Source organism: Grampus griseus (assembly GCF_964374135.1).
Source record: "Grampus griseus genome assembly, chromosome: 17".
NCBI classification, from domain to species: Eukaryota; Metazoa; Chordata; class Mammalia; order Artiodactyla; family Delphinidae; genus Grampus; species Grampus griseus.
In genome coordinates this window covers 17,011,948-17,031,193 of record NC_139011.1, presented here as the reverse complement: position 1 = coordinate 17,031,193, position 19,246 = coordinate 17,011,948, and the positions used below count along the sequence as shown (strand labels likewise).

Below are 19,246 nucleotides of genomic sequence, written 5' to 3'. Positions count from 1 at the left end.
TACCACTGGCCAGAGAAAACTCTCTGCTTTTAAAGTGGCTCATGTGATTAGATTAGGCCCACCCTTATCATAAGGTCTGCTCTGCCGTGTAATATACGTAATCACCAGAAAGATATATTTATGTATTCAAAAGATTAAGGCATTTCTGGGGGACTTGGAATTCCGCCTGTTACGCTGTGTGTGGAACTCACAGGATGTCTTCTGAGGAAGGCAGGTAGTATCAGCAGCATTGAAACTCTGCCCACAGAGTTTGCTCTTGTATTTAAATAAACATTACAAAATGTAACCCATTTTCCTGTACCACCTCACTCCCAGAAAACTGGAGACTAGCTTCTGGGTTAGTTTATCTAATTCTGAATATATTAATTTAATCAAAATCTATTTAGCCACACTAGTGGCTAAGATATATACTGCTTTCTCTAGATACCAACTTGAAGAAGACAAGGTCTGTGGCCCATAAAGAAGTTGTATTTTAGTGCAGGAAATGGATACACAAACCACTATGACAAAATGTGATAAGGGTTCTACTGAAGGCCCGGATGAAGAGCCATCCCCTAGCAGCTCTTAATAGGTGAATAACAGTGCCCTGGATGCAGTGTGACAGAGTGCAAAAACCATACACCTTGGAGACCACAGAAGGGATTCATAGATGGGTTTCCCCACTTACTATTATTCAACCTTGAGATATTTGCTTAACAACAATTTAGTGGAAATTACTAAATGTGCTTCATGTGTTTGTTAGAGGATTATAAATAATATGACATATATGAAAGCATGCAAGTAGCTCTTAGCATTTATAGGTTTTTTCCTCTTTCAGAGAAAGTCTTTGTAAGCTCTACCTCAGTGTAAACCACAGAAGTTCAGACAGAAGATGAGTCAAACAAATACCTTTGTTTTCAGGCTCATGACTGTCTACCTGTTCACCCCTCAGGCTTTCATTTGTGGTATTTCAACTAAGATTTGATGAATGGTGCTCTACAAGTTAATATGAGTATGATATAGAACAATAAACACTTGCATTTTTTTGCCTTTCAGAAGCTTTCAGATTACTCACAGATAATAACCACCTAGCATGTGATGACAATTATCTTAAAATAACAAAACACCAATTAACAACACATGTTGGAAAGCGACTTAAAGACAGTTGGTCAGTTCTTGTATGTCAGATATCTCTTGGGAACTTTTATTTGCACTATTGACTTGCTTATCAGATTTTTCTTCATAGGCAGATAAAAAGATGTATGTCACACAGAATCTTTGAATGACTCCAGATTCTAAATTAATGGGGCTTGAATCAGTACGATATTCATCAGCGTACATGTTCTTCCAAGTATTTTTCACTTGGGTTGTTTGTGAAATTTCAGAATTCATCCCACGGAAGACAGGCTCCATGTGAGGCTTAATTCTGAAAATTATGAACTTCCTGTGTTTATAGTAAACACTGGGAATTTGAGAGGACCGGGCTCTTTGTCAATCTCATGATGAGTGACTTTGTAAAGGTGAACAGATCCAAACGTAAGATAAGGCCAGGAGAGCTGGATCATGTATCTTAGCTGCCTAAACTTTGTCAGTCTGTGAGATTTAACTGTGAAGGTTATTCACAGTTAACCACAGCAGGAAGCTCACAGTAACTTACTGGTCTTGGATTTTAAAACAACCTCGATTACGAAAAAAAAAAATCTTATTGGACTTCAATGTTTCATTTTTCATTTTAAATCATATTAAACAAAACAATGTTTAAGGCAGTATATACATGACATGTGAGCTCTACTTTTAGTCTTCAAGACTCCCTGCCCTTCACGGTAATCCCACTGATCCCTTTTATTCTACTTAAAAGGTGATCAATAAGGGTTTAACACAGAGCAGTTGAAGAACCTAAGGATGTTTCCATCACTTTTATTACCTGGAGAAGACTGCTAATCCACCCTTCATTTTTCCACAGATAAGAATATATAATATATATCACACATATATAGATCTATATGTATGTATGTATATATGTATGTACGTATATGTATATATATATATGAAATAAAATGAGCCTTTAAATATATCTAACTTCTCCCTGATTTTTTAAGGATTAGTCAGTGCTGCACCATGTTCCCATTAATTGTCTCTGAAAACGATTATATCTCCTACCTTATTTTGAATTATTTCTTTGTTGGAGTATCTCTTCTGTAATTCAGTAAACTCATCCAGGGTCCATTGGCTATATTTAGAATTCTACTGCAAACACATAGCTCAGGGCCTTGATGAGTAAATGTGCATTGAACTGAAATGAAATTATGGTCAGAGTTCTCAGCAGTAAATTTATGCGTCTGAGTCAATCAGCCTGTCAGCATGTACCTATACCTTGATTGGCTTCTATAAGGCCCAATTTACTGATACATTTCTGGGTCTAAAAAGGAAAAAAAAACATTAAAATTGCTAACTTTTATTATAAAAGGCTGGGAAGTATGTTGTCTTAGTTGAAGCTGAATTTTAGAGGAAAATGTCCCAGATTAAAGCAACACTTTGGCATAGCTATTCTCTTATCAGAGATTGAATATAATATTCGTGGCTTCCTCCTTTTTTTTTCAACCTCACAGATTGTGACCACTTCACTGATAGGTAGAGTATTTTTCCATAAGTGTCACTACTAGCAAATATAAATACAAAATGGTAAAAATATAAAATATTTTAGGAAGACAATTCATCAAATAACAATTAAAATGTACTAGGTAATTTATCTATGATAGGATTATTTAGCAATACCACAGATTCCCAATACATACTGTACAGGGGCAGCATATTTCCTCATCCATAAATTGTAAAGAGATTGAGTTGTCTTATAGATTTCACATTAAATATAACTACATATTTAAATAATTATCCTTTTCAGAAAAAAATACCAAGATGTCACTCTTCATCATAAAACTCTACAATTTCAATTCTTGTGTTTTTAAGCAAAACCTCATAGCCTTATTTTCTACATTTTCGGAAGAAATTCACTTATCAATAATTATTCACAAACAGTTGCAACAATCCTTTAGAGTAACAATTATTAATCTCAATTTTAAAACCTAGGCTTGAAAGAGCTGTGATTCCAACACAGCTGTTTTATATTTCAATATCTCTTTTCACTATACCAGCTATCACATGGCATAGCTAAGTTACTAAGCTACTCATAAATTGACATCCCAGACTTATCAACATTTAAAACCATATACCTACACACTGCAAGCAATTTTTATTTTAGTTTCTTGGAGAAAGTGATTCTTGAGGTAGTTTTCAAAGTTTATATGTCATGTTTAGATTGATTAAACATCCATCCACTAAAAACTTAGAACTGGATAAGTTGTCGTATATTACTAGGAGTATCTTTTCCTGTTCTAATTTGAATTTTTAAATTTTTAAATTTCTATTTTAATTTTCAATCTAATAAATAACATTGCAGATACAAGAGACATTGATCATCTAGAGGTACGTTAACAAGAGCAAGAACGCCAGTCTGAAAGTGCATGTTACTCTTTGAAATGGAACCAACAAAAAAAGACGCCTTTGTCATAATTCCTGAGTCTTCACAGGGCCTTTTTATGCTATAGGGCAGGAGATGGATCTTGTGGTTTCAAGTTTTGTAAGAGGTGAGCTCATTGACTCCAGAAATGAGGGCGCTAATGGTGTAGAGAGAACCTCTTCGTCCTTAGGCACTTGGCATTTTGTCAGTCCAGGTTGGGACTGGCTCCTGTGGAGCTTCAAAGATATGTGCAGGGGGCTTCCCTGGTGGAGCAGTGGTTGAGAGTCCGCCTGCTAATGCAGGGGACACGGGTTCGTGCCCCAGTCCGGGAAGATCCCACATGCCGCGGAGCGGCCGGGCCCGTGAGTCATGGCCGCTGAGCCTGCGCGTCCGGAGCCTGTGCTCCGCAACGGGAGAGGCCACAACAGTGAGGGGCCCGCGTACCGCAAAAACAAACAAACAAACAAACAAAAAAAGATATGAGCAGGGAGAAGGGGGCCTATTTTTGATGGATGATTGTCCTCCAAGAAGAATAATCCACCGCCCCCATAGTTAGGTGGAACAGTAGTTTGTTACATAGATTTAGAACTTGGAACATTTTTATCTCAAGATATTTTTGATGTTATGAGATTTATAAAAGAAGTCGCCATATTTTAAAATCTTTCATAGAAGGTTTATTAGGCAGCTTGTTGAGATTGAGCATTGTGCAGGAGGGGTTGCAACTCTTTCTCTCTTAACTCAGCCCAACTTCCCATTGCTTATTTTTGAAAAAGCCCTACGGACTCTAGTCATCAAATATTATTGAAACCCCATGTAAAATAACCAGAACATTTGTATTTTGTTTCCCTATGGATTATGCAAGGGTTTCCAAAATAATGCAAAATTTTTTGGCTAGCTTGTTTTGCACTTTGTGAACCTAACATTAAAACAAACCCACAAAATAGTTTTGTTTTGTTTTTTCTTCATGACATATGAACCTAGTACACCCCTGGCTTTGTCAATTAGGCCACTAATAAGGAAATGATAGGAAACGAAAAGCCCAAAGAATGGATTTTCTTTACAACCAAACAAAATGCCCATCTAGCAAGTGGAATGATTACAGTCAGAGAAGAGCTTGTAAAACAATGTAGTGTAATCAGTGAGGCATGCGCTTGAAGGCAGACAGACTGTGGGGCTTCAGAATTGCTTTACCTTTCACTAGCCATACAGCTGACAAATTATTTGTCCTTCCCAAGCGCCGCTGTTATTTTTTCAGGTATAAAATAGGAATAATGGCAATTTTCATTCATTTATATTCTACATGTGTTGAGTGCCTATTACAAGCTACACGCTCTCTGGAGCCAAGGAAATAGCAATGAAGAAAACAGACAAGAATCTCTGACCTTGTGAAAGGCACCCTTTATTGGGGGTGAAAAAAAGATAAACATAACAATTAAATAAATGCATAGTGTGCTGAAAGATGAAAAAGAGGTAAATCTGCAAGATAGGCTGTACTAGTGAAAGTTATTTCAAGTAGTGTGGTTAGAAACAGCCTTACTATAATAGTAACATTGGAGAAATTGTTTTGAAGATGAGGGAGTGAATAGATCATAGCCAGGTGAAGATATTTCAGGAAGAGAGAATGTGGGTCTGTTTTTTTTTTTGGCCACTAAGTTGCTGTTCTCCAAAATAAGAACACTTTGCTCTCATTTGCAGTGTCCCATTAGGATCAACTTGGATGTAGTCTTCAGTGAACCTGGATTCAAGGTTACCCTTCCAGTAGGGATGGAGTTAGAGGTCTCTCTAAGAGGGAGATGTTGGAATTAGAAGATAAATGTATGGCCTATGGCCAATATCTATCCTATGTATCATAGCAGAGAAACAGTTCAGAAATGGAGAAATGGAATTTTAAATTATTAGATTGGCAATTTTCCTAATCTATAAATCAATCATGAGAACAGGAAAAAGAAGGGGGAAAAAAAAAACAAAACCTTGATGTTGTTCTGAATGAGTGTTTAAAATTAAACAGAATCACAAACACTAGGCTCTGGTGATTCTTTTTCTTCACAAATAATTTTTTTTTTAATTCTCCAGAAAAATCCATGCTAAAAAAGGCCACATACTGGAAAGTCTAGTTTAATATCAATACTATTAAGTTGAATATTAAGTCAATTGTTCAATATTATTAAACTTAATATCACTATTAAGTTGAATATTACGTTGATTCTTAAATATCAAATATGGTTAGATCCTATAGGATAACCTTCATTTTTAATTTGTAGGAAAAGCTTATGAAATGCCCCTTGCCTTACTTATAGGCATCCGATAAACCTATCTGGCTATTTCTCCACTGGTAGTTTAATGGGAACCTTCTGTGAATCACTTTGTAAAACAAAGCAAGTGCTCTGAATGCTTAGATATTTATGTGTCAGATTTTTCTAGAATGAGGAATATCTGTTTCTCCAGCAAGAAGGACAACTCAGTGCTATAGGAAAGTAAAACTAGTCACTTTATTTCTTTACGTCACTCTGTCTTGCTCAGGCTAGTTCCTGTGTGGCCCAGGGAGGATCATAGTTGAAACAACCATTAGAATGCATTGCACCCATCATTGGGGAAGTGAGTGAGGACTGGCCTGCTGTTTGCTTTGTTTCAGCTTTCTTACCAGTCACCCTGGTGAACGGAGAGGCTGGATCAGCAGCCCAGGTTAAATAACTCATGTTCAAACCATGACCCTGGGAACACAGAGAAAGCCTCTGTCACACATGAATTCAGCTGTGTGTGGATTTTGCTCTTTGCTTCCCCATGGATTTCCCTTCCACCTGTCCCCAGGATCACTGCTTTTCCCTCCAAAGCATGAGTACTTGATCCTGTCCTCCAGCTTAGCCTAACTCACTTTCCCTGTGTGAGCTAAATTGGAAGGAAGCTCTACTTGTGTGTGCAAACATAACAGAAGTAAAAGCATGCTGGAGAGGGTGTAGAGAAAAAGGAACCCTCCTACACTGTTGATGGGGATGTAAATTGATGCAGCCACTATGGAGAACTGTATGGAAGTTCCTTAAAAAGCTGAAAATAGAGTTACCATGTGATCCTGCAATCCCACTCTTGGCATATATCCAGAGAAAACCTTAATTTGAAAAGATACATGCACCTCAATGTTCATCACAGCACTATTTACAGTAGCTAAGACAAGGAAGCAACCTAAACGTCCATCAACAGATAAATGGATAAAGAAAATGTGGTATGTATATATATTTATGTGTATGTGTATACACACACACACACACACACACACACACATACACGCACACAATGGAATATTACTCAGCCATAAAAAAGAATGAAATAATGCCATTTGCAGCAACATGGATAGACCTAGAGATTATCATCCTAAGTGAAGTCAGACAGAGAAAGACAAATATCATATGATATCACTTACATGTGGAATCTAAAAGGAAAAAAAAGACACAAATGAACTTATTTCCAAAGCTGAAAGAGACTCACAGACACAGAAAATAAACTTATGGTTACCAAAGGGGAAAGGGGGGAGGGATAAATTAAAAGTTTGGAATTAGCAGATATAAACTACTGCATATAAAATAAACAACAATGTCCTACTCTATAGCACATGAAGTATATTCTGTATCCTGTAATAAACCATAATGGAGAGGAATATGAAAAAGAATCTATATACTATATTATAGATATATAACTATATAACTGAATCACTGTGCTTTACAACTGAAACTTACAAGATATTGTAAATCAACTATACTTCAATTTAAAAATTGTTTAAAAAAGCAAAGGCTTTCAATTTTGTACTGGACCATTTGTTGGTCCATTCATATCTCTCTGTGAATTCATACTTAGCATTCATATCTGGCCACTTTTAACAGAGGATGCACCATAAATAGCATGTCAGCCTGGAAGACTCAGATTTATGTGAGTCATTATGCAGATGGGCGGGCTGATACCACCTCCCCACATTCACCACCTCCACTTCTTGGTCTTAAATAAGCTACCATGATAAAGCCACATTCTACCTATTGGTATGGTCTCTAATATTTCTTTTATTTTTCACTCACTTAGAATGCCAGGTTATAAGAATTATGCATGAATGTTATTCTTAAATCTGAGAGCTGTATTTAGAAGATTTTGTTAGTACTTGCTCTCGCCAGGGCATTTTGTAGCAGTGAAAAGAAGTCCTTGGTCAGAGACACAGGGATTCGTAGTAAGCAGACATCTGTGTGTGGAAGTAAATTTGATGTGACGTGAGCGAGACACCAACAGTTTCTGCCCAGCCTTCTTTCTATCTTAATGCTATTGTGCCACTCATTCCTACCGCTGCCCCACTCCCCATGCCAGTCCTCTATGTTACTTAGCAACTTAGGAATGCATCCATCAGGGCACAATACTGTACTGTAAACAGAGATGCAGAGAGGCCTCTCTCAGCTTCCTGGACACATCAGTCTCTCTCAGGAGGAGGACAGAGAAAATAATAGTCCTACAAACTCTAAACCCCCAACCCACAAATTGTTTTGATTTGAAATCCTCCTACCAGATCCACCCAATAATCTGTTGGGAGTTGAAGTAATAAAACCTCTGGTGAATTAGAAACAAGTAGAATAAGCACCTCTCTCATTGAAGACCACAGAGACTGAGAATTTCCTTTCAATACGGTTTCAGACAGGCCCCTTTGAAACAACTTCTGGTCAAAGCACAGCAGCCGGGCTTCCCTAGTGGCGCAGTGGTTGAGAGTCCGCCTGCCGATGCAGGGGACACGGGTTCGTGCCCCGGTCCAGGAAGATCCTACATGCCGCGGAGCGGCTGGGCCCGTGAGCCATGGCCACTGAGCCTGCGCGTCCAGAGCCTGTGCTCCGCAACGGGAGAGGCCACAACAGTGAGAGGCCCGTGTACCGCCAAAAAAACCAACCAACCAACCAACCAAACAAAAAACCACACAGCAGCCCAGGTGTATGGCACAGTCATAGAGTAAGGTCTTTCGTACTATTTTTAGATTAAACAAATGGAAATGAGAATTTGCATTAACTTTCCAATTCTTTTTTATTTCTCCTTTCTAGTAAAGTGGGATTGGACGACCAGGGGTCCCTGTCTCCCAATCTCTTGAATTGGCATTGAATGACGCTCTGCTAAAACACTCAAGGAAGCTTCTGTTATTGTCTTCTCAAATGCATCCTAAGTTGACAGTTTAGTACTAAAGTAGACAGAAATTTAGAGATCTGAGTTCAAGCCACAAGTGGACTTCAAATCACTTCACCTTTCTGAGGGTCAGGTGATTTATCTATACATGGGAATAAAGGTAACACTCTCACAAGGTAGTTGAAAACACTAGATGATGTGTTTTATATGTGTTTAAAAACATATATGTGTGCATGTGTGTGTGTCTAATTTTATTAGTTTCTTCTTTAATGGTAGAACTGACTTTGTTTTCCTAAAGTAAGTGATTTAACCTCACAGCTACTCAGTCTGTAAAATGGATTGGATTAGATCAGTGGTTCTCAACTGGGGCAAGTGGACATTTGTCATCGTCTGAAGACAGTTTTGTTTGCCACAGTTGGAAGAAGTATGTTACCGCCATGGAGCGATAGAGGCCAGAGATGTTGCTAAACATCCTACAATGCATAGCACTGCCTCTACAACAATTGTTTAGGTCAAAATGTCAATAGTGCCAAGACTGAGAAATCTTGGATTAGATGACCATTGAAAATGTGTATCAACACTAAGAGCTTTCTTCCCCCTGATATATTATTGCTCCAATCAATTACAAATATTTGTTGAGTACCAATGGCTTCTCATTAAATTGAAGACAATCTGAAATCTTGGCCATGACCTACAAAGTTCTATGTGATCTGGTTCTGGCCCATCTCAAGCCACTTTCAGCCACTCTCACTCTGGTCTAGCCATGCTGGCCTCTATGCTGTACCTTCAATATGGCAAACTCCTCAGGGATTTGAATGTTCATTGTACTAGAAATCTTCTTGTCAGGTTTCTGCTTGTTTAACTTTCTCTTTTATTCACATCTCTGCTCAGATCTCACTTTATCTGAGAGATTTTCTCTCACCATCTGATGTGAAATGTCATCATGCTTCATGTTTACCCCCTTATGTTTTTGTCACTGTATTTTTGTTCACAGACTCATTCCTAGTGCCTAGTATGGCAAAAGTGCTCAAGAAACATGTTGTCAAATTAATAGCTTGGGATCCTGTGCCAGACACTTGTTTTTGGTCTGTACTATTTCAATTCTGTTTTACTTTTAAATACTGGTTTTAATTTTGTAATTGTAACATGGAAGATGTCAGACATTTTTTAATACAAATAAAATTTAAAGGAAAAAAGATCTTATAAGGATTACAAAGATTATTGATTTTCTTTTCATGGAGGAAAAAAACAGCAGTTCTTTTCACATAATTATTATATCTACAAGGGTAATGTTTGTTTAATTAACATTGTAAGAAAAAGTTCAAGTTTGTATTTATTTTGGAGCTAGTGATTGACAGAATAATACTTTTCTGTGTGCTTATTTTATTTGTTTTATTTTGCTTTGGTTTGTCTCAGAGTGCAAATGTTTCTCTCTCTCTCTCTTTCTCTCTCTCTCTCTCTCTCCTCTCTCTCTCTCTGACATAGTATGTGGAGTCCTGACTTCTATGAGAGCAGGGCCAGATCTTCGTTCTGCTTGTGTTCAAGTTCTTGTCTCAAGGCAAAGATTTCACAGCATTCATTAATTTGACAATCTTCTGAATCAGTATGATTCATTTGGTATTTTCTTTTACTTGCCTCTTTATTTACATGAGCACAGTTAAGAACTGCTGATAATACATGAAGAACTTCCTAGGGTGTGGTTAATAAAATAGTCCTAAAGTATACTAAGAGTCAAAAATGACTCCTTTTCTGGAGATTTTGTATGTCCTCTGGGGTAATAATTTGTGTGCCAGAAATATCTAATTGTCTCTATCAGCTTGCCTAGAGATATTAAGAATGAATAATTATTCAGTTTACTTCTCCAGGTTTAGCCTGACCTACCCTATAGTTGCAGGAATATTCTTTTTTATTCTGAGAGCTCCTAGTTTGTCTGTGTGTCTGTCTCACCTGAAGGAAACATTACTTGGCTTCCTGTAAAGTTGAGGGTCCTTTAGTGATAGACCAGATAACAAGCCAGTTACGACGGAGGACATTTTATGTATCACTTTTCCCATATAAATTATCTATATTACCCAAAATTTCGTAAATAAACCCATGTTTCTTCTACACATAGAAAACATATATAAAAAATAAAGATCAAGAGAATGAGAAGACAAGTCACAGACTGGGAGAAAATGTTTACAAAAGACATATCTGTTAAAGATTGTTATCTGAAATATGGAAAGAACTCTTGAAACTCAACAATAAGAAAATGGACAAACTTGAGTAAAAAATGGGCAAAATCGGGCTTCCCTGGTGGCGCAGTGGTTGAGAGTCCGCCTGCCGATGCAGGGGACATGGGTTCGTGCCCCGGTCCAGGAAGATCCCACATGCCTAGGAGCGGCTGGGCCCGTGAGCCATGGCTGCTGAGCCTGCGCGTCCAGAGCCTGTGCCCCGCAACGGGAGAGGCCACAACAGTGAGAGGCCCGCGTACCGCAAAAAAAAAAAGAAAAAAAAAAGGGCAAAATCTCTGAAGTGATATCTCACTAAAGAAGATATACAGATGGCAAACAAGCACTTGTAAAGATGCTCTGCGTTATATGTCATTAAGGAATTACAAATTAAAACAACAATGCAACACCACTACATACCTATTAGCTTGGCCAAAATCTAGCACATTAACAATACACAAATGTGGAGCGACAGGAACACACATTTATTGCTGGTGGGAAAGCCAGATGGTACAGCCACATTAGAAGATAGGTTGGCAATTTCTTACAAAATTAAACATAATCTTACATCACACTATCCAGCTATCACCCTCCTTAGTATTTATTCAAATGAGTTGAAAAGTTGTGTCCACACAAAAACCTGCACACAAATGTTTATAGCAGCTTTATTCATAAGTGCCAAAATGTGGAAGCAATTAAGATGTCTTTCGGTAAATGAATGGATAAATCAACTGTGGTACGTCCATACAACAGAATATTATTCAGCACTAAAAAGAAATGAGCTATCAAGCTGTGAAAAGACATGAAGGAAATTTAAATGCATATTACTAAGTGAAAAAGCTACATACTATATGATTTAGCTATATGACATTCTGGAAAAAAGTACAAGTATGGAGACAGTAAAAAAATCAGTGGTTGCCAGGGGTTGGGGGCCCGGGAAGGATGAATAGACAGAGCACAGAGGATTTTTAGGGCAGTGTAACTATTCTATACGATACTATAATGGTAGATACATGTAATTTTGTATTTGTCAAAATGCTTAGAATGTAAACACCATAAGCGTGTCTAATATAACCTGTGGATTTGGGTTATAATGATGTGTAGGCTCATTGATTATAACAAATATACCACTCCAGTGTGAAATGTTGATGGCAGGGGAGGGTGTATGTGGGAGAGGGGAGCAGGGGACATAATAGAAACTCTGTACTTTCCATTCAATTTTGCTGTGAACTTAAAATTGCTCTAAAAAAATAAGTTCTGTTAAAAAAATTAAGCATAGAAAGATAAAGAAAAAGTGTAGGAATGTTGTTTCCTCACTGTGGGCACAGCATTTGTGAGAGAATAGCTACCATCCATTGAAAAGTAAAGCAAAAGGAATTTGGCAAACAAAAGACGTAAGGAAAAACAGGTTCTGGTAAGATCTCTAATTAAGTGGTAAATATGTTCACTTGAAGGAGTATATTTTCACTGAGGTGGTCTGCTAATTGAGCAAAAGACTTAATTTTGAATGTTTTCTTAAATATCAAGACAATACCCCAAGGTATCTTTAGCTTCTCTTCCATTCTCGAGCCAGGTACATGGCATCCTCCAAATGGAGGCTAAAGACTGAGCTGCTTGATTTTTCAGAGACTGAGTAACAGCCTTTTTGCAAGGATGGATTGATTTCTGGGTCACTTTCCCCACAGGCTTAGAGTAATCCCTTGCACACAGTAGAGATGCAATTAATACTTTTTTTTAAGTGTAATATAAATTTATTCTGTGACATTTTTCTCATTGAAAAATTTTAAAATAGATTAAAATAATCAGTGGTTCATAAAAAATAAATACATCAGAGGAATTTAGTTAACGCCTGTAACATAGATGGCTTGACCCTGACTATCCACTTTTGTTTTCATGTCAAACATTTTTAATAAAGTAATATAAAAATGATAGATTGCTGCATTCTACACGTCCTGTGTCTCAAACATTTCAAATCAACTTCCAGTCTTTTTTCTCAACTCTGTATGTTAATGGCATTTGCTCCTGTTTTTAAATGGGAAGAGTGTCCATTTTTTTTAACAGTGATATTTAGGTCTTCTTTTTCTGCTTCTTCAAGAAAATGCTTCATGCCAAGTTTGAATAGTAATTGAGGGTCTGGTCCAGAAAGCAGTAGGCAATTACAGAGAGCCAGTGGTAAGAATCTATCAAAGTGCTCAGCTCAATTTCCATGACAAGGGTGTGTGCATAACCATTCTGGAAACTTGGGATGACCATGGAGGCTACCTGCAAATTTCATCTGCTGCTGAAACACTGGACTGGCTCTGACATCCACACAAGACTTTGCAGCAAGCTATAGTCCAATTTTGTCAACTTCAGCCTCTAATATTCTACTGTTTGGTCAATCAAACATATACTCTTGCAATGCGGACTTTCTCAAAAGTGCCCAACTATCTCAAGGACAAACGGCCCAAATCACTGTGTGAAAAATCAGACCTAAGAAATCCAATAAATCAATCAAGCTAGTCTTTTATTGCAGCCTGCCCAAGTACTGCACGTTCTATTTCATAGCCCAGAAGGAAGAAAAGTTGATGAATATCAGTTCCACTATGTAAAAGCTCAGTGAAGATAAACATTTGTCCATTTGGAATCACAAAGGAAGTGCTGGCTCAGCACATATACTAAAATTGGAATCACAAAGGCATTTATCTGGGGAATCAACCACATGAATAATCTCAGAGATCCCTAGGATATCTTTACTGTGCTCAGTTAGATGATAAACCACGTCTTGTCCTTAACAGTGGTATTGGTTGTTTTTCTTTTCCTTATTTTATTGGAGTATAGTTGATTTACAATGTTATGTTAATTTCTGCTATACAGCAAAGTGATTCAGTTATATATACATATTATTTTTCATATTCTTGTCTTTTATGGTTTATCACGGGATACTGAATATTGTTCCCTGTGCTATACAGTAGGACCTTGTTTATAAATCCTATATATACTAGTTTGCATCTGCTAATCCCAAATGCCAAGGGGGAAGGGTGTGAGGGAGGGAAGGATTGGGATTTGGGGCATCTTTCTGAGTTAGCATATCATTTTAAAATTCTTCCATTCATGTTTCACGTTCCAGTACTGATAAAATTCTGAAATGTTCTTTTCCCAATTATAGTAGCTTGCTCTTTCCTATGACTGGACTTACTCCAGCTGAGTAAAATAAAACAACTGCAAGTAGCAATCCAAGTAATAACTTCCAATTTTTGTCTTCTTTATACTTTCTTTAGATAGTTCCTTCTGATTAGGAGGAAGTATTTGCCACCATTTCCTTATTTCCCTGAATACTTACAATGATTACAAGTAGTTTCTGCACTGGTTTAAGAATTATCAATAAGAGAGGAATCGGTCAAGTTGAAACTGTGAAATGTGGAAACTCCTGATGTCTCTTATGGGAGAACAATTTGGAGGACACAATATTGAAAGAGCAGGGATGAACACAACTTCTTTTATCAGTAGGTGCCTTGAAAAAGAGTCATTCTATGCAGTAATTTTTGTGTAGTCATCCAAATTTCCTTACATCTGGTACTCTAGAGGCATCCTGTTCTTTTGTTATTGAAAATCCTATGGAAATAAAAGTTTCCAAGCAGAAAAGTCAACTTACCACACTGATTTATTCCCAGGCCCTGATACTGACTTACTATATGGTTCATTTGCACTAAATGACAGTCTGGTGAGGTTACAGCTAGTGTGTTACATTTTCTCCAGTTGGCCAGTGAATTAAATCAGAAGAAAACACAATTTCTACCAGCCGACTACAATCCACAGATGAAGCTTATCTTTCTTTTGCTTGATTTATCCTAACAGTGGCAAAAGTGATGAGTCCCTCCAATTAGTGACTGTGTTTGTTTATTTGCTTTTCTGGTTGAGTTAGTAAGCTTTGCAATTGTCTATATCTTTTTCTCCCTTACTGTAAACTCAATGAAAGAAAGGGTTTTGGCTTGATTCCCATTAGAACACCAACACCAGACACAATACCTGCAAATAATAGATGCTCAGTCAATACGTTGAAGGAAAGAATGTATGAACAAGTAAAGCTGAGTTTTCTTTTTTTTTGCAAATCTGATTCTTGAACGCTCATTAGAGCACTATGGTATAGTCAATTAGCCTTGAACTAGAAATCAAATACTCAGATTCAAGGCACTATTCCATCCATTTTTATTATCTATCCTTTCATAAATCGTGAAAGCTCTGAGACTCAATTTCCCTACTTGAAAAATGAGTAGAAATCAATCTCACCAGCTAATTCTACTAGGATCTGGAGACTTTATCTACATAAGGCCAATGAAAGCGCTGTGAGTTTTAAGCTGCTGTATAAATGCGTGATCCAACATGGCGTGTCACACTGACATCAATCAGGGAAATAATTTACAAAGTGAGTGGGAAGTGTCAGGAGGTAGAGAATGCTTAATTTGCCAGAATTTTCAGGGCAGTATGGTATATAGTGGGAAAAAAATGTTTGATAAGCTACATGAGCTGTAAGTGCAATCCCTTACCACTCCCATTCATGTTCCACTTTCAAATAATACCCAATAAAACTTTCTTGTAAGAAGAAGTTTTCCACTGGACTTCCCTGGTGGCACAGTGGTTAAGAATCCACCTGCCAATGCAGGGGACACGGGTTCGAGCCCTGGTCCAGGATCATGCCGCAGAGCAACTAAGCCCATGTGCCACAACTACTGAGCCTGTGCTCTAGAGCCCACGAACCACAACTACTGAGCCCACATGCCACAACTACTGAAGCCCGTGCACCGAGAGCCCGTGCTCTGCAACAAGAGAAGCCACCGCAATGAGAAGCCCGCGTACTGCAACAAAGAACAGCCCCTGCTCGTCACAACTAAAGAAAGCCCACATGCGGCAATGAAGACCCAACACAGCCAAAAATAAATAATAAATAAATAAATTAATTAAAAAAAAAAAGAAGAAGAAGGTCTCCACTTAATTGCAGATCTTTCGAAAATAGGGTGCAATATAAGTATGGAGCCAGAGGTGTGTTGCTTGAGGCACAGAGGGTGAATTTTTTTCTACAACTTTCCCTAGAAATTAATCAAAGAGACAAAATTTTATTTCTTTAAAGTAAAACTTTGAGATGATGCCTGCCTACCAAAGATACCAAATCAAAAGGCTGCCTGGGATGTACACATATTGTAATGGTCCAACCTCATATATAATCATGTCAGAATCATCTTGGACTATATCAGACCTAAAGAAAATCTCATCTTTGTTCTATAAAGTCAGAATATATTAATGTAGGTGAGACCAAGCTCAATCTTCTTAGCCAAAAACTTAATCTCACATAGTAATGTGGGGACAAGCCCGGAGCCAAAACCCAGTATTCTACCTCATGCAGTACGAAATGTTTTACAAGTGATTATATTTTAAGTATTGATTAAAAAGCATTGGACAGATCAGTTCTTTGTACCATGTTTTTCCATTCCTTTTTTCCAAATGGATGGACTACATTTAAACTAGGCCAATGAAAACTGGTAACAGCTTGCTAATGGAAGTCAGAATCTTAGCTCATTTTATTCAAGTGTCCCTTCATTTATTCCTTAATTCATCAAACATGTATTAGATGCCTAAATGGTCCAAGCATCTGGAGTTGCATAGGGAATTACAGTAAATACAAACAAACATTGTGTGTATGTGTGATCTGAAATGTTTACTAGTTACGGTCTGAGATAAGAAACATACCAATAAGTAAAACATTTGGCTCTTGGGCTAATTTCCAAGACAATTTCGAAAAAATGTCTATTTTCTGTGTTCCCTCTTCACAACTGTGTTGAATCTGGAATATAAAGCCACTAGAGATTTGACCACAGTATTTCATTTCTCTTATACAAATTCAATAGAATACTGACATTCAAATTATGCCTACTCTCATCTTGATACATTTCCAAGATTACCTGAAAATTTTAAAACAGTTTGAAACATGCATTAATTCATTCATTCAGCAAACATTTACAATGCCCATCATGTGTCCTGCACAGTGAATAAGTACTGGGGGGTTAAAACACAAATGAGCCTGCTCCAGAAGAACTCATTATTTGTAAAAAATATGGCTAACCTAATTTAGAATTTACTATATGACTACAAAGATAAAATTGGGAGGATGCTTTGAAATGCCTTTCTATGGCTATGAAAAATTTGTCCAAGATCTTTGGTTCTCCTTACAATTTTCCTCCCTAGCAGCTTATTTTCTAATAAGTTTTCTACCTTTCCCCTTCTCCTTCTCCTTTCTCTTCCCCTTCCCTCTCCCCTTCTTCTTCCTCCTCTTCTTCTCCTCTCCTTCTTTTTCTGCTTCTTTTTCTTCTCCTCCTCCTCCTTGTCCTTCTCTTCTTCCTTCTTTTCTTTTTTTAGTGGATGACCCTCTATGTCTATGACTATATATGAACTGGACCTTCATCTGACTGAGTAGTTTTAGATCTATGTTTCCAGAATTCTTTAGAACTTTCTGTGGAGACTCCTTGGGGATGACTAATCCAGTGGCATTCCAGGCTCACTTTCTTCACCTGATCTCTGGCAGCTTCACAAAGAACTGCTATTTAAATTGGGGCTTTGAGAAAATTTCATTTGAAAAAAGAGTTCTTAGACATCTTTAAATTTTAAAGTCCCTCTCTTTCTTGTCTAATTTTTATCTTTGGAGGATAAACTGAGGCAAACAGAGGAGAAGTGATAGTATCAATACTATATAGCTACCTAGAGAGAACTATATTTGAACATGGGTCTTTCATTCTCAGATGCTCATCCCTTTAGGTTATTCTAGGCAACAGTTCTCCTCTGCCACATTGCCCACTGTAGAGGTAGAAATCTCTGTCTGGAATTGTAATGACAAGAGTGTCACCATGTGCTGTGTGTTTCCCCTCAAGTGTAGACTTAACTACCTCTTAACTTCCTTTTAGCTTTAATCAGGAACACTCTGTCCATAATTTTCAAAATGTAATTCAATTTAGAAGACATGAGCTATGAATTTACTAAATTGACTATGCTAGTTTGTAAACACTAGGTTAAAATATATATATATAATCCTTGCAAAGGAGTTTCTTATCAACTTCTTTAGGGATTGGGGATGCAGACATGCATACATCTTCAGTGAAACTATATCGATATTAGTGTCTTGTTGTTATGAGTTGAATTGTGTCCCTCAAAAGACATGCTGAAGTTCTAACCCCCAGTACCTCATAAAGTGGCCTTATTTGGAAATAAGGTGATTGCAGATATGTCTTATAAATTAAAGTGAGGTCATACTGGAATAGGGTGGGGCCCTAATCCAACATGATTTGTGTCCTTATAAGAACATGGCCATATGAAGACACAGAGACACAGGGAGAACACTGTGTGAAGATGGAGGCAGAGATTGGAGTGATGCACCTATAGTTCAAAGAATACAAAAGACTGCCAGCCATCATTAGAAGCTAGGAGAACGTCATGGACTAGATTCTCCCTCAGAGTCCTCAGAAGAAACCAAAACTGATCTTGACTCTCAAATTTCAGACTTCTGGCCTCCAGAACTGTTAAACAATAAACTATTGTTTTAAGCCACCCAGTTTGTGGTATTTTGTTACGGCAGCCACAGGAAACTTATACACATGCATAAAGTTCACAGATGAAGAAGCCATTATCAACCTTGCCATGTGTCTGGCACTCTGCTGGGAGAAGCTGACATTTGAGTTGGGCACTCAGGAGGAAGTTGGAGTCAGCCAGAGAGAAAAGGGAGTATGTGTGTTTATAGCACAGAGAAAGCAGGAGCAAAGGACAGGATTTGGAAAGGTCTTTTGGTGTTTGAGTAATGCTGAGTAGCTCTGTATAGCTCCAGTGTGGAACATAAATTGTTTGGTGCTTGGGCAAAGACTGATGCAATGCCCTTTTGCAACAAGAGAGTTTACTTAAATCAAGAAAAACTTCAAGTTTTGGAATCACTGTGTGTTTGTGTGTGTGTGTGTGTGTGTGTGTGTGTGTGTGTGAGAGAGTTTAAATATGTACTTATCCCCAGATGGTTTTTCTTTCTTTCTTTTAATTTCTTTTTAATTATGGCAGCTATTCTCCAAACATGTTTTTGTTTATCTCAAACTAAGTATACAGTTTCAACATATGGAGCATATTTTGTTTTACTTCAGTTTATCTTAAGAAATCAGCTTTCCTAACTCTTGTTGGCAGTGAACCCAAATGATTTCTTACTTTTTCTTTCCCTCTCTACTTTCTCCTTTTTTCTTTTCTCTCAGTTACAATTTATCTCGATCTCCCTCACTCTCACTTTCTCTCCTTTCCTCTCTCCCTCCTTTCCTCCCTTCTTTGCTTTTTTCCTTCCTTCCTCCCTACTACCTTTCCTCCTTCCTTTCTCCCTTCCTTCTCTTCCTTTTCCTTCTGGGAGGTC

At 37.6% G+C, this 19,246-nt stretch overlaps 1 pseudogene across 1 annotated transcript in view; it reads right to left on the bottom strand.

Annotated features, from left to right (window-relative positions):
• Positions 1 to 12,810: 12,810 nt before the first annotated feature.
• LOC309835708 (metalloendopeptidase OMA1, mitochondrial-like) overlaps positions 12,811 to 19,246 on the bottom strand; it is a 42,682-nt pseudogene continuing 36,246 nt past the window's right edge. Inside the window, exons 2-3 of the transcript in view lie at positions 13,824 to 14,672; positions 12,811 to 13,482 (exon numbers count right to left, since the gene is read on the bottom strand). The product of the transcript in view is annotated as a metalloendopeptidase OMA1, mitochondrial-like (transcript). The remainder of the gene's footprint in view (positions 13,483 to 13,823; positions 14,673 to 19,246) is intronic.